Raw genomic sequence first — 13,283 nt, forward strand, 5'->3', positions numbered from 1 at the left:
GTGGCCATTAGACCTGTCACAGAGAGTTGGAACTCTAATCATTTACATAACCGCCGATGGTGTGTGCGTGAACGGAGTTTATAACACTGCAATACGTAGCTTATGTAATCGGTTCAAATGGTTCAAATGGCTCTGAGCACTATGGGACTTAACATCAATGGTCATCAGTCCCCTAGAACTTAGAACTACTTAAACCTAACTAACCTAAGGACAGCACACAACACCCAGCCATCACGAGGCAGAGAAAATCCCTGACCCCGCCGGGAATCGAACCCAGGAACCCGGGCGTGGGAAGCGAGAACGCTACCGCACGACCACGAGATGCGGGCGCTTATGTAATCAAATACCAAATTTGGTTTATTACGTATTATGCCCCAACAGAACAAATAGTCCTGTCACGGAAAAGCCACGTATAACACTTCCGTCCGCTTCTGTTATACCATAACCTTAAAATTGGAGTCAGGTCGTGAAAAAAAAAGAAAGAAAAACTATCTTGTTAAAGCAATTATGGTATGAAGCAAGAGCAGTGTTACCCACTGAGAGAAATTTTGTTATATTGACCGTGTTGTACCTAACGGAGGTGGCTTATCGGAAGTGAAAGTCAAAATTACGTAAATATTCAAACAGTAACAAACAATAATTCACTTATCCACACTGTTCAAAGAATAAAGAAAACGATCGCCAGCCTAATTAGGCAAGAGAATGACTAACATTCTCGTTTAAGAAAGTAGGTATGAGTAACTTCAAGGGACAAACACAACCTGTATTTTGCTTCACGTGAGTGCAATGAACCCTGAAACCAGCATATGTTAACGTTAAGTTTGGAGTTGATAGCTAGAGCAGAACAAACTATTTGTATGAATATAACAGCTCTTCAGAGCTTAGTCAAACTGATTGGTTTCAATAATATTACTTTTCAAACATAATCCTATCTGACATGTAATGTAGATATGGCGTACAGCAAAATTAGTTAGTCTCTCACTACTAAACACCCTTTTATTTAGAATTAAAATTAAATGAAATTCACTAACAGATTGCTTCTCACTGTCTTTTGAATAAAGAAGTTACTGTTTTCGTAGATAGCTGTCTTTCTATTAATCGTTATATAGCATGTGCACAATAGACAAACTATGGATCCTGTTACAACATTAATATGCACTTTTAATACACAGGAGGAACCCAATATTGTACAGAATTTGACATGAATAGCAAGAGTAATTGAAACTTTCTATAATTAAGTAACTTTGTTCATTTGAACTGCTTTCAATGGAAGGGGGCCCTTAAGCTTGACCACTGTAGCAGAGCAAACTAAACCCACTTTCAATACACTAGAGAAACAAGTACTTAGCAAGCATGAACATATAACTCTCAACAGTTGCAGTTCTGAACTTTTACTGCAGTTAAACACAAATTTGAGATATTTGTAAGATTCTTTCAACCAACAATATTAATTTTAGCACACTCTAATGCCATATTAATTTTAATATGCCTTCAATAAAGGGCACTGGGTGAACACTTTAGCGTGGGAGGGACCCTTAGTGGATATGTGACTGAGGATAAATCACGGTAGGTACAAGAGTTCAGTCAAATTTTACCTTGTATTTGGGTGCACTATAACATCCTATGAACTGATCCTTAACTACTATAGTGCTCCATTACAGTGACTGCGCAATGTGGTGGCGATTGCATGTTGGTAGGTGGATTTGCAGGTAGAATTGCTGGACTTTGTCATTTCTCGGTGGTGATGATAGATACCAATTACAGAATCGTTCCGGCTCTTTATCCACCCATCCATCCGAGGCACTGGAAAGCGTCAGGAAAAGCGTTCTCGGAACCAGCACAATACACAACTTTTACTGGTAGCTCGTCCCCGACTGACTCTTTGTTCCACCTTTTCTACCTAGGCCAACAACAATTTGCGCGCGCTACACAGTTCCGTTCCCGAGGGGAACTACAACACATTTTACATACAAAATAACTAGGAACCCTAAGTGAAGGTCAGCAGTTTACATAACAGCAACCAAACACATTAAGTAAAACAGAACATTTGCACATACTGACATTTCTAAAAAAAAACTTTTGAACAAAATTATTCAGCTTCAAAGATAACCAAAGAGATTATGTATGAGAAAGACAAAACATCATTTGCTCATATTGTGCATATTACAGAGATTACATTTCATTACAGTATCGAATTAATCATACACTAATTACAGAAGTTCAACAATGGGATGTAGAACAAAATAGAAAGGTAAATGAATCAACAAAAGTTATATAGTGTCTAAGCTATGGCGTTACAAGTTTTATTGGTATCCGACCACTTCTTTTGGGTGCATCACTCTTTCGTCAGTCAATGTAACTATGTTTCCCTACACATTGTACCACGTTCCTTTGTAACATTACTGTACTCCGCAATATTTCTGCTGGTTTGTGCATAATTTTTATCGAGGAGGAGATCTGTGTACCAGCAAATTACATGGCATTGTAAAACATTGACATGTGATGCGTCAAAGTCATATTCAAATTTTATGTTGTAAATTTGTGAGCAGTATTTCATGCTTTTTTATTGTGACGAAGATGCATGTGTTTGGTTACGATTTTTTGTACTTTCTCCGTATTTAACGTACTGATGCTGTCGCTTTATGAAACTTTTGAAAAGAAATTTAATTCCGAAAATCTTGGATTCAAATGAAAATACAGACCTACATGTCACATATTTTGCGATGTGGATCCAGGTTGTCAGACTGCTCCTGCTCTGTACAGGAAGCTCTCTGATGGCTGTCGGGCGCTGACCCAGGTGTCGTAGGCTGACAGTCGCCTGGTAGGGCTTCCTTCTCAGATCATCCGCTCCTCAGGAGTCTTCCTCCCACTCATCGCCTCGTGTGCCGCTACGGTTGTCGATAGCGGACGTGCAAAACAAAAACGCTACGAACTTAACCACCAACCCAATAAATAAAAAGTGAAAGTCCTTTATTTATCTCTCGTAATTCCTGTCTTCATGCCTTCATACATTTTAGAGCACAAGTCTTAGCTTAGCCTTAGTAACATCCTTAGGAACTCCGATATCGTTCTGGAAGATACTTACCATAACAAAAATGGTTCAAATGGTTCTGAGCACTATGGGACGTAACTTCTTTGGCCATCAGTTCCCTACAAATTAGAACTACTTAAACCTAACTAACTTAAGGACATCACACACATCCATGCCCGAGGCAGGATTCAAACCTGCGACCGTAGCGGTCGCTCGGTTCCAGACTGTAGCGCCTAGAACCGCTCGGCCACTCCAGCCGGCTAGTTACCGTAACAGACATTGACGTGTCTTTTATTCATCTACTAACAAGACTTCCTCCTTCCCACCCGTAAATGAACCACAGCGCGTTTCCTTCGGAACTTTATTTTTCACTTCCAACACTCCGTCTCTACGCTTTCCATCGCGCCAGGTAGAGCCTCCTCATTCGCGGTGAAAGATGTAAACATGATGTATATGACTTTATTGGTTGGGGAATCCTACGGGGTGAATTCAGCCATTAGTAGGAAAAGGCATCCCTCCTCTGCACACTTTGCCCACTTTCCTTGCGGATATCTCAGAGTTGTGTTGTATGTTGGTGAAAGCATTGGAGGTGTATACAGTACAGTGTTGTCTTTTGTTGTATGAAGGAGATGAGAAAAGTGGATGAAATCCGGTGCTGGCAAATAGGCCACTTCTCTCTGAAAGCACCAACGGGGCGCCGAGCTTAACGTCCCCATCCGACCGACAGATCACGACCAACAATACGAAACACATCCTCCCTTTGTTACACATTCAGGACTGACTTGGAATTTAAGCTAGGGCCTATGCGCAAAGACTGGTGACCAGGAACCAAGTCAGCAACCTACCCCACAGGTGAAATTACGATAAAGCCGCCATCTGGAAACGATAGATATTGCTTCACAAAAGTAAAGCAAAACATTGCAGCTTATAATGCACGTTCTTCTGGCGATCGCAAATAGCCTTGGAGTTACCCTGAGCAGCTGCAGTTCCTCAACTACTCCAGGTACCGCATCGGCTTCAGCAAACTTTACCTTGGTTAGGTTTACCACGCTGTGCTCGACGATCCCTGATATCTCATACCTGAGCACGTGGGTAAAGCTGCTTTCCGGCTACAACTACGTCCACATCTACCCTGATCAGCCAGAACATTTTGACCACCGAATCACTATCGATATAAATCCGTCCAGGCGATAGCAGCGTCACCTAGCGAGGAATCACTGCTGGTCAAACACACGCACGGTCCGTGTAGTATCAGTAACGTACTGTTCGTGTATAAAATGGGAAAGGCGCGCGATTTTGACCGATGTCAGATTCTCGAGCATTTCGGAAATTTCACGACTTGTCTCGTGTGCGAGGAGTGCTGTGGTGAGTGTCTTCAACACGTTTCTAAATCAGGGTGATACCACGTCCAGATGTTGGGTTGGGCTGCCACCCCCCATTAGATATGTCAGACGTTGTGGGCTGAGAAGACTGGTGAAACAGGACAGGTGGCGGACTATGGTGGAACTATATCAGACTTTAATTCTGGACGGAGTACAAGCGTGTCTGAACACACAGTGCACTGAACATTCCTAACGATGTCCCTCAGCACTCGACGACCCATGTACGTGCCTACGTTAACACCACGACATCGGCAACTGAGACTGAAATTTGCACGTGATCATCGTTACTGGACGTTCGCGCAGTCGCAGAGCGTTGCACTATCTGATGAAACCCAATACCTTAATGCCGATGGCAGGGCGCAAATCCGTCGTCTTCCGGGGTAACAGGTCCTTGGAGACGAGCCGGCGGTGGCGCCATTACGCACTGGGAAACATTCACATGGAGCTCGTGTAAGACACCGCGACGGGTGGATGCAGACCACGTACGCCTCTTCATGACTGTCATATTTCCCGCCGGAAGTGACTATTTTAACAAGACAATGCGCCAGGTATGTGATGGAGTAGTTCGAGGTACACAGTGACGAGTCAAAATTGATGTGCTGGTCCCGCCAACTCCTCAGATCTGAACCAATGGAACACATCTGAACGTGGCGTCAGAGCACATCGCTCGCCTCCCCGGAATACGGGAACTAGGTAACTTGTGTGTGTGCAGATGTAGTGCCAAGTCCCTCCAGCGACCTAGCAGTGCCTCAGTGCTTCCATGCCAGGAAACGTCGCCGCTGTTATCCGTGCCAAAGGCTATTAGGCTATTAGGTAGTTGGTCATAATGCTCTGGCCGTTCTGCAAATCACTGTGAAGTGCGTGGTAAAAGGTACGTAGCAGTATACCAGTTATTAGGGCATTTTCCCCTTCCATTCACTTATGGAAAGCAGGAGCAATGACTGTTTAAATGCCTCTGCGTGTGCTGTAATTAATCTTTTCTTCACGATCTCTATTGGAGCGATATGTAGGGGGTTGTAGTATATTCCTACAGTCATCATTTAAAACTGGTTTTTCAAACTTTGTTAGTAGACTTCCTCGGGATAATATCCGTCTGTCTTCAAGAGTCTGACATTTCTGTTCTTCCAACATCTCTGTGACACTCTCCGGCCGCTCAGACGGACCTGTGAGCTCTCGTGCTGCCCTTCTCTGTATATGTTGAATATCTCCTGCTAGTCCTATTTGGTACTGGTCCCACACACTGGAGCAATATTGCAGCATGTGTCGAACAAGTGATTTGCAAGCAATAACCGTTGTAGATGGATTGCATTTCCGTAGTATTCTACAAATAAACCGAAGTCTGCTACGTGCTTTTCACATGACGGAGCCTGTGTGATAGTTCCATTCATGTCCCCGCTAAGTGTTACACCTAGGTCTCTGTACGAGGGTACAGATTCCAGCTATGACTCACTGGTGTAGGTTCATAGGATATTATAATGTTTTTGTTTTGTGAAGTGCACGCTTTCGAACATTTTAACAAGTTCCCAGTCTTTGCAACACTCTAAAATCTTGTCAACACCTGACTCAATATTTATGAAACTACTTTCAGACAGTATTTAATTATAGATAACTGCATTTGCAATAAGTCTGAGATTACTATTGGTACTGTCCGCAAGATCATTAATATACAACAATAACAGCATGAGACCTAAAGCATTTCCCCGGGGTACTTTCGAAGTGACTTCTTCATCTGTAGCTGCTACAGACAACATGGTGAGTCCTCCCGCCAAGAAATCCGCAATCCAGTCAGAAATTTCGTCTAATAACCCATACACTCGTACTTTTGATAATAAGCGAAGTTGTGATACTGAGTCAAAAGCGTTTTGGAAATAGAGAAATACCTCATATACCTGACTGTCTCGTTCCATGGCTTTCAGGATGTCACGTGAAAAAAGTGCGAGTTGGGATTCACACTATCTACGTTTTAGAAATCCATGCTGGTTGGCATGGAGGTGGTCGTTCTGTTCGAGATAGCTCAGTTGAAAAATTTTAATTTACCGCCTAGAGTTGCTGGAAAAATACTTTATTTATACAACCAGCTTTAGTTGTCTGACCATCATCAGGTTCATAAAACTATTCAGAGCATAATGTTAGGTGACGTAGAACTCAGAGGCGATATTATATTCCACCTAACATGATCCGAGAATACGTTTAAGAACCTGATGATTAACAGACGACTGAAACTGATCGTATAAATAAAGCATTTTTCCAGCAGCTCAAGGTGATAATATAATGTTTTTCAAATATTTAACAGCTGTGGGGTACCACTTCCTGAAAATAAATACCTCATTATGTTTGAGCTTAGAATATTTTCTAAACTACTACAACAAATCGATGTCAAGGATATTAGGCGGTAATTTTGAGGATCATGTAAGTCACAATACTTGTATGTAGGGAAGAACGGTTTGGATTCCGTAGAAATGTTGGAAAATATGAGGCAATACTGACACTACGACTTGTCTTAGAAGATAGGCTAAGGAAAAGCAAACATCCATTTCTGGCGTTGTAGACTTAGAGAAATCTTTTGACAATCTTGACTGGAATACTCTCTCTCAAATTCTGAAGTTGGCAGGAATAAAATACAGAGAGCGAAACGCTATTTACAATTTGTTCAGAAACCAGATGATAGTTATAAGAGACGAGGGGCACGAAAGGAAAGCAGTGTTTGAGAAGGCAGTGAGACAGAGTTGTAGCCTATCCCAAATGTTATTCAATCTGTATATTGAGCAAGCAGTAAAGGAAACAAAAGAAAAATTTGGAGTATGAATTAAAGTCCAGGGTGAAGAAATAGAAACTTTGAAGTTTGCCGATGACAACAAAAGAAAAATTTGGAGTATGAATTAAAGTCCAGGGTGAAGAAATAGAAACTTTGAAGTTTGCCGATGACATTGTAATTCTGTCAGAGACAGCAAGGACTTGGAAGAGGAATTGAACGGAATGGACAGTATCTTGAGAGGAGGATATAAGATGAACATCAACAAAACCAAAACGAAGATAATGGAACGTAGTGATGCTGAGGGAAATGAGATTAGGAAATGAGATACTTAAAGTGGTAAATGAGTTTCGCTTTTTGGGAAGCAAAATAACTGATGATGGTCGAAGTAGGGAGGATAGAAAATGTAGACTGGCAATGGCAAGAAAAGCATTTCTGAAGAAGAGAAATTTCTTAACATCGAGTACAGATTTAAGTATCAGGAAGTCCTCTCTAAAAGTATTTGTATGAAATGTAACCATGTATGGAAGTGAAACATGGACGACAAGAGAATACAAGCTTTTGAAATATGGTGCTAGAGAATAACGCTGAAGGTTAGATGGGTAAACCACGTAGGACGTACTAAATAGAATTGGGGAGAAGAGGAAATTGTGGCATAAATTGACCAGAAGAAGGGATCGGTTGGTAGGACACGTTATGAGGCATCAAGGGATCACCAGTGTAGTTTTGGAGGGAAGCATTGAGGGTAAAATCGTAGAGGGAAGCGAAGAGATGAATACACTAAGCAGAATCAGAAGGATGTAGGTTGCAGTAGTTAAAAGGAGATGAGAGGCTTGCATAGGATAGAGTAGCATTGAGACCTGCACCAAACCAGTCTCTGGACTGAAGACCAGAACAAAAAGTGTAACCTGTGCTTTTCTCCAGCTACTGGGCACCATTTTAACTACGAAGATTTTAGTTAACAGATGGGATAACTCAGCCACAAAATAATTGTGGAATCTAATATGGATTCCTTAGGGCCCTGGGGCTTTATTCAATTTAAGCGATTCCAGTTGTTTCTCAAAGCAACTCACACCATTATGTATTTCACTCAACTTTTCGGTGGTACGAGAGTTAACCTGAGGTAATACTCCCCTGTCTTCCTATTGTAATGGAAGATTTGAAAACATACACTTTTCTATTTTTGCTTTACTACGCTCAACTTCGGTTCCTGATTTGTCCATGCATGACTGGACGCTAACTTCGGTGCCACTAACATCTTTTACATACGACCATAATTTCTCTGGATTTTATGAAAAATGTTTTGACAATATTCTGCTACGGCAGCTTTACGTCTTGCTCTCCTGACAGAATACATGTGACACAGTCTCTTGACTGCTAAACGCGTTTGATTCGGTGTCTATCTATCTACACCCCATCCTTTGTTTTATACTTATGAGCGTGGTTTGGTAAGTCCTGTAACTTTCCGTGAAAGAATGGGACATTTTTATATTGAAATGAAGAAATTCATCCAGCTGTATTTAAGGTGTCGATTTTATTTTGACAACTAGTTTGAACGTTGTAACAACGCCATCTTCAGGCCCAACACTTGTTGACGCCAACTGCGTGCGGCTGATACTAGAAGTCAGTGGTGAGATATGGACGTGCTCCGTGTGGAAGACGGGTATTAACTAGTTACTCCCCTCCTTCCACACGGAGCACGTCCATATCTCACCACTGACTTCTAGTATCAGCCGCACGCAGTTGACGTCGAGTGTTGGGCCTGAAGATGGCGTTGTTACAACGTTGAAAGTAGTTGCCAAAATAAAATCGACACCTTAAATACAGCTGGAGGAATTTCTTCATTTTAATATAAATGTATACCAGCTGACGTCCCACTGTCCTCCATTTCAACTATGGATGTACGAAGATGGAACACTTTTGTTGCGCCTTCATGGTTGGTAAGGTTCACAATTTCAAGGATGGCATAAAGAATTTGAACAATATACAGCGTACAGTTCACTGTTGATTGTCTGAATTTGTGTTTGGAACCGGAGAAAACTGAGTCTCGTGCTGTTATTAAACATTTTCATTTGTCGGATTGGACAGCCGTACAAATAAAACAAGGAAATGGATGAATTTCACGCGGACTCTGCACCATCATTGAAGGCCATTTGCTTTTGTATTAATGAATTTAAACAAGATCCAATAAGCACCGCAGACGAAGCACTCTGTGGCCGTCCAGTTGAGTCCACCACCAAGGAAACCATCAACAAAATTCACGATATTGCAGTGGAATGATGATGAAGTCCCATACTCTTTGTCAGAGCGTAGGGGAACGATGCAGGGGACCAGCACGGCCGTACTAGGCAAGGTCCTGGTGGAGGTGGTTTGCCATTGCCTTCCTCCGACCATAATGGGGATGAATGATGATGATGATGAAGACGACACCTAGTCATCACGAGGCAGGTGAAAATCCCTGGCCCCCACCGGGAATCGAACGCAGGACCCCATGCTCAAGAAGCGAGAACGCTACCGCGAGACCAAGGGTTGTGGACATATTGCAATGCAAGACCGCCGAATAAAAATTCGTGAGATTGCTGAGTGAGATTGTAGGCATCTCAACTGAGCGAGTGCACCATGTCCTGCGCCGAGAATTGGCTATGTGCGAGGTGCGTACCGCGAATGCTCACAGTCTACCAAAAGAGCACCTGGCACAACGTTTCAGCACAATTTCTGCCTATGATTAATCGCAATCCACAAGACTTTTTCGCTGACTTGTGACTGCTGATGAAACTTTACTTCATCATTACACACCAGAGTCAAACTGGCAGTCAGACCGCCAGGCAAAAGCCATTTTGTCAGCTGGTTAGGTGATGGACCCTGGTTTTTTGGATTCCCAAGGAATAATTTTCAGATTACTTGGAAAATGGCAGAACCACAATCGACCCTGTTCTGCTTCATTGTTGGATCATTTGAAACTTCCGTTGGCTGAAAAATGACCAATACTTGCACGTAAAAAATTTCTCTCTCACCAGGGTAATGCACCATCCCAATCACCAACCATAACAATAGCGAAAGTGCATCGACTGAGCTATAAATTGGTTCTTCATCAACCCCATTCACCAGGCTTAGCCCCAAGTGACTTCTTTCTGTTCCTAAGCTGAGACTCAGGCATGCTGGGAAGAAATTTACATCAATTGAGGAAGTGATAGCTGCAGTCAACGAGAATTTGGCAGAGTCTGACGGAGCCTGTTTGTCCGATGGGATAAAAACGCTAGAGGTTCGCTGGACCAAACGTATATACCTGAAACGAGACTATGTCGAGGAGTACGAAATAAACATTTTTCCTTGGTTTTTTAATAGCGTTTCAAACCACAGTCTTGTTATGCAGTAGTCTATGTCTTTGGAAGTTTCCATACAATGACTACAGGGTGTTACAAAAAGGTACGGCCAAACTTTCAGGAAAAATTCCTCACATACAAATAAAGAAAAGATGTTATGTGGACATGTGTCCGGAAACGCCTAATTTCCATGTTAGAGCTCATTTTAGTTTCGTCAGTATGTACTGTACTTCCTCGATTCACCTCCAGTTGGCCCAATTCAAGGAAGGTAATGTTGACTTCGGTGCTTGTGTTGACAAGCGACTCACTGCTCTACAGTGCTAGCATCAAGCACATCAGTACGTAGCATCAACAGGTTAGTGTTCATCACGAACGTGGTTTTGCAGTCAGTGCAATGTTTACAAATGCGGAGTTGGCAGATGCCCATTTGATGTATGGATTAGCACGGGGTAATAGCCGTGGCGCGGTACGTTTGTATCGAGACAGATTTCCAGAAAGAAGGTGTCCCAACAGGAAGACATTCGAAGCAATTGATCGGCGTCTTAGGGAGCACGGAACATTCCAGTCTATGACTCGCGACTGGAGAAGTCCTAGAACGACGAGGACACCTGCAATGGACGAGGCAATTCTTCGTGCAGTTGACGATAACCCTAATGTCAGCGTCAGAGAAGTTGCTGCTGTACAAGGTAACGTTGACTACGTCACTGTATGGAGAGTGCTACGGGAAAACCAGTTGTATCCGTACCATGTACAGCGTGTGCAGGCACTATCAGCAGCTGATTGGCCTCCACGGGTACAATTCTGCGAAAGGTTCATCCAACAATGTGTCAATCCTCATTTCAGTGCAAATGTTCTCTTTATGGATGATGCTTCATTCCAACGTGATCAAATTGTAAATTTTCACAATCAACATGTGTGGGCTGACGAGAATCCGCACGCAATTGTGCAATCACGTCATCAACACAGATTTTCTGTGAACGTTTGGGCAGGCATTGTTGGTGATGTCTTGATTGGGCCCCATGTTCTTCCACCTACGCTCAATGGGGCACGTTATCATGATTTCATACGGGATACTCTACCTGTGCTGCTAGAACATGTGCCTTTACAAGTATGACACAACATGTGGTTCATGCACGATGGAGCTCCTGCACATTTCAGTGGAAGTGTTCGTACGCTTCTCAACAACAGATTCTGTGACCGATGGATTGGTAGAGGCGGACCAATTCCATGGCCTCCACGTTCTCCTGACCTCAACCCTCTTGACTTTCATTTATGAGGGCATTTGGAAGCTCTTGTCTACGCAACCCCGGTACCAAATGTAGAGACTCTTCGTGCTCGTATTGTGGACGGCTGTGGTACAATACGCCATTCTCCAGGGCTGCATCAGCGCATCAGGGATTCCATGCGACGGAGGGTGGATGCATGTATCCTCGCCAACGGAGGATATTTTGAACATTTCCTGTAACAAAGTGTTGGAAGTCACGCTGGTACGTTCTGTTGCTGTGTGTTTCCATTGCATGATTAATGTGATTTGAAGAGAAGTAATAAAATGAGCTCTAACATGGAAAGTAAGCGTTTCCGGACACATGTCCACATAACATATTTTCTTTCTTTGTGTGTGAGGAATGTTTCCTGAAAGTTTGGCCGTACCTTTTTGCAGCACCCTGTATATACTATGGAGGATCAGCCAGCTTCGGTAAGTCGTTGCACAATACGCACACCTTTCACCGGAGGCCATTAGCGAGGGAGATTCCATTTTCCGTGCGGCGGAGGTGCGAGAACCGTTCTTAGTAGCCTTACCCCTCGGCCTTTAACCCAAGCAGGAAACATAGTAAGTTGAACACATCGATTAAGGTCCTCCGAGTGAACCTTCACAAGTCGTCTCGTCATGGTGTTTGGCGTGGCGTAACTGCCGATGTACCGCGGCGGTTGACGGCGGCCCTTGACATCGTCCGCCGTAACGGCCCTCCAGGCCGTCGTTACCAGGGCAGTAAACGGCGGCGACTCCCCTCCCTCCACTCTCCGCCCACCACCCACCAGCCGATAATATCGCGCACAACCGGTAGCCGCCTTCCGCAGCAGTAGCAGCGCCAGCGCCCGGAGCACCAATCAACTGCCTGCTTGTGCTGCCACAGGAGCTGCCGGTGGGCACAAGGTAGAGCTGTCCCCTTGTCATGAAAATACACTGCCTGACAAAATACACCAAACACCCAGGAAGGGTGGAGGAAACGAAATGAAACTTCACGGGTTGAGAGGATATGTGATGTTATTTCAGTGGTTACCATATAGAGTCACATTTACAGATATCTTGGTAGTATGAGCCCACATATTGGCATCACGTTATGGCTTCGATGCACGAGCTGATTGGGTCAGTAAGGGTATCATAAAGTGCTCGTATAGCGTACAGAGGAAAACTGGACCGCAACTGTTCCTACAGGTCTTTGATATCCTGCATACTGGCACTTTGGCAGAGTGACAGAGCTGGAGCTGATCTCACTCATGTCCTATGAGGGACAGGTATGTAGATTTTGTTGGCAACAGGAGTGTCTCAAAGGCACGCAGGGAATTTATAGAGGCGTATGCTATGTTTGAACAAGCATTGTCCTGCTGAAAAATTGCACCACACACTGTCACATGAGAGGTAACACGTGAAGTGTGGTGTCACCGCCAGACACCTCACTTGCTAGGTGGTAGCCTTTAAGTCGGCCGCGGTCCCTTAGTATACGTCGGACCCGCATGTCGCCACTATCAGTGATTGCAGACCGAGCGCCGCCACACGGCAGGTCTAGTCTACA

The sequence above is a fragment of the Schistocerca nitens genome, chromosome 8, assembly GCF_023898315.1.
Source record: "Schistocerca nitens isolate TAMUIC-IGC-003100 chromosome 8, iqSchNite1.1, whole genome shotgun sequence".
NCBI lineage: Eukaryota > Metazoa > Arthropoda > Insecta > Orthoptera > Acrididae > Schistocerca > Schistocerca nitens.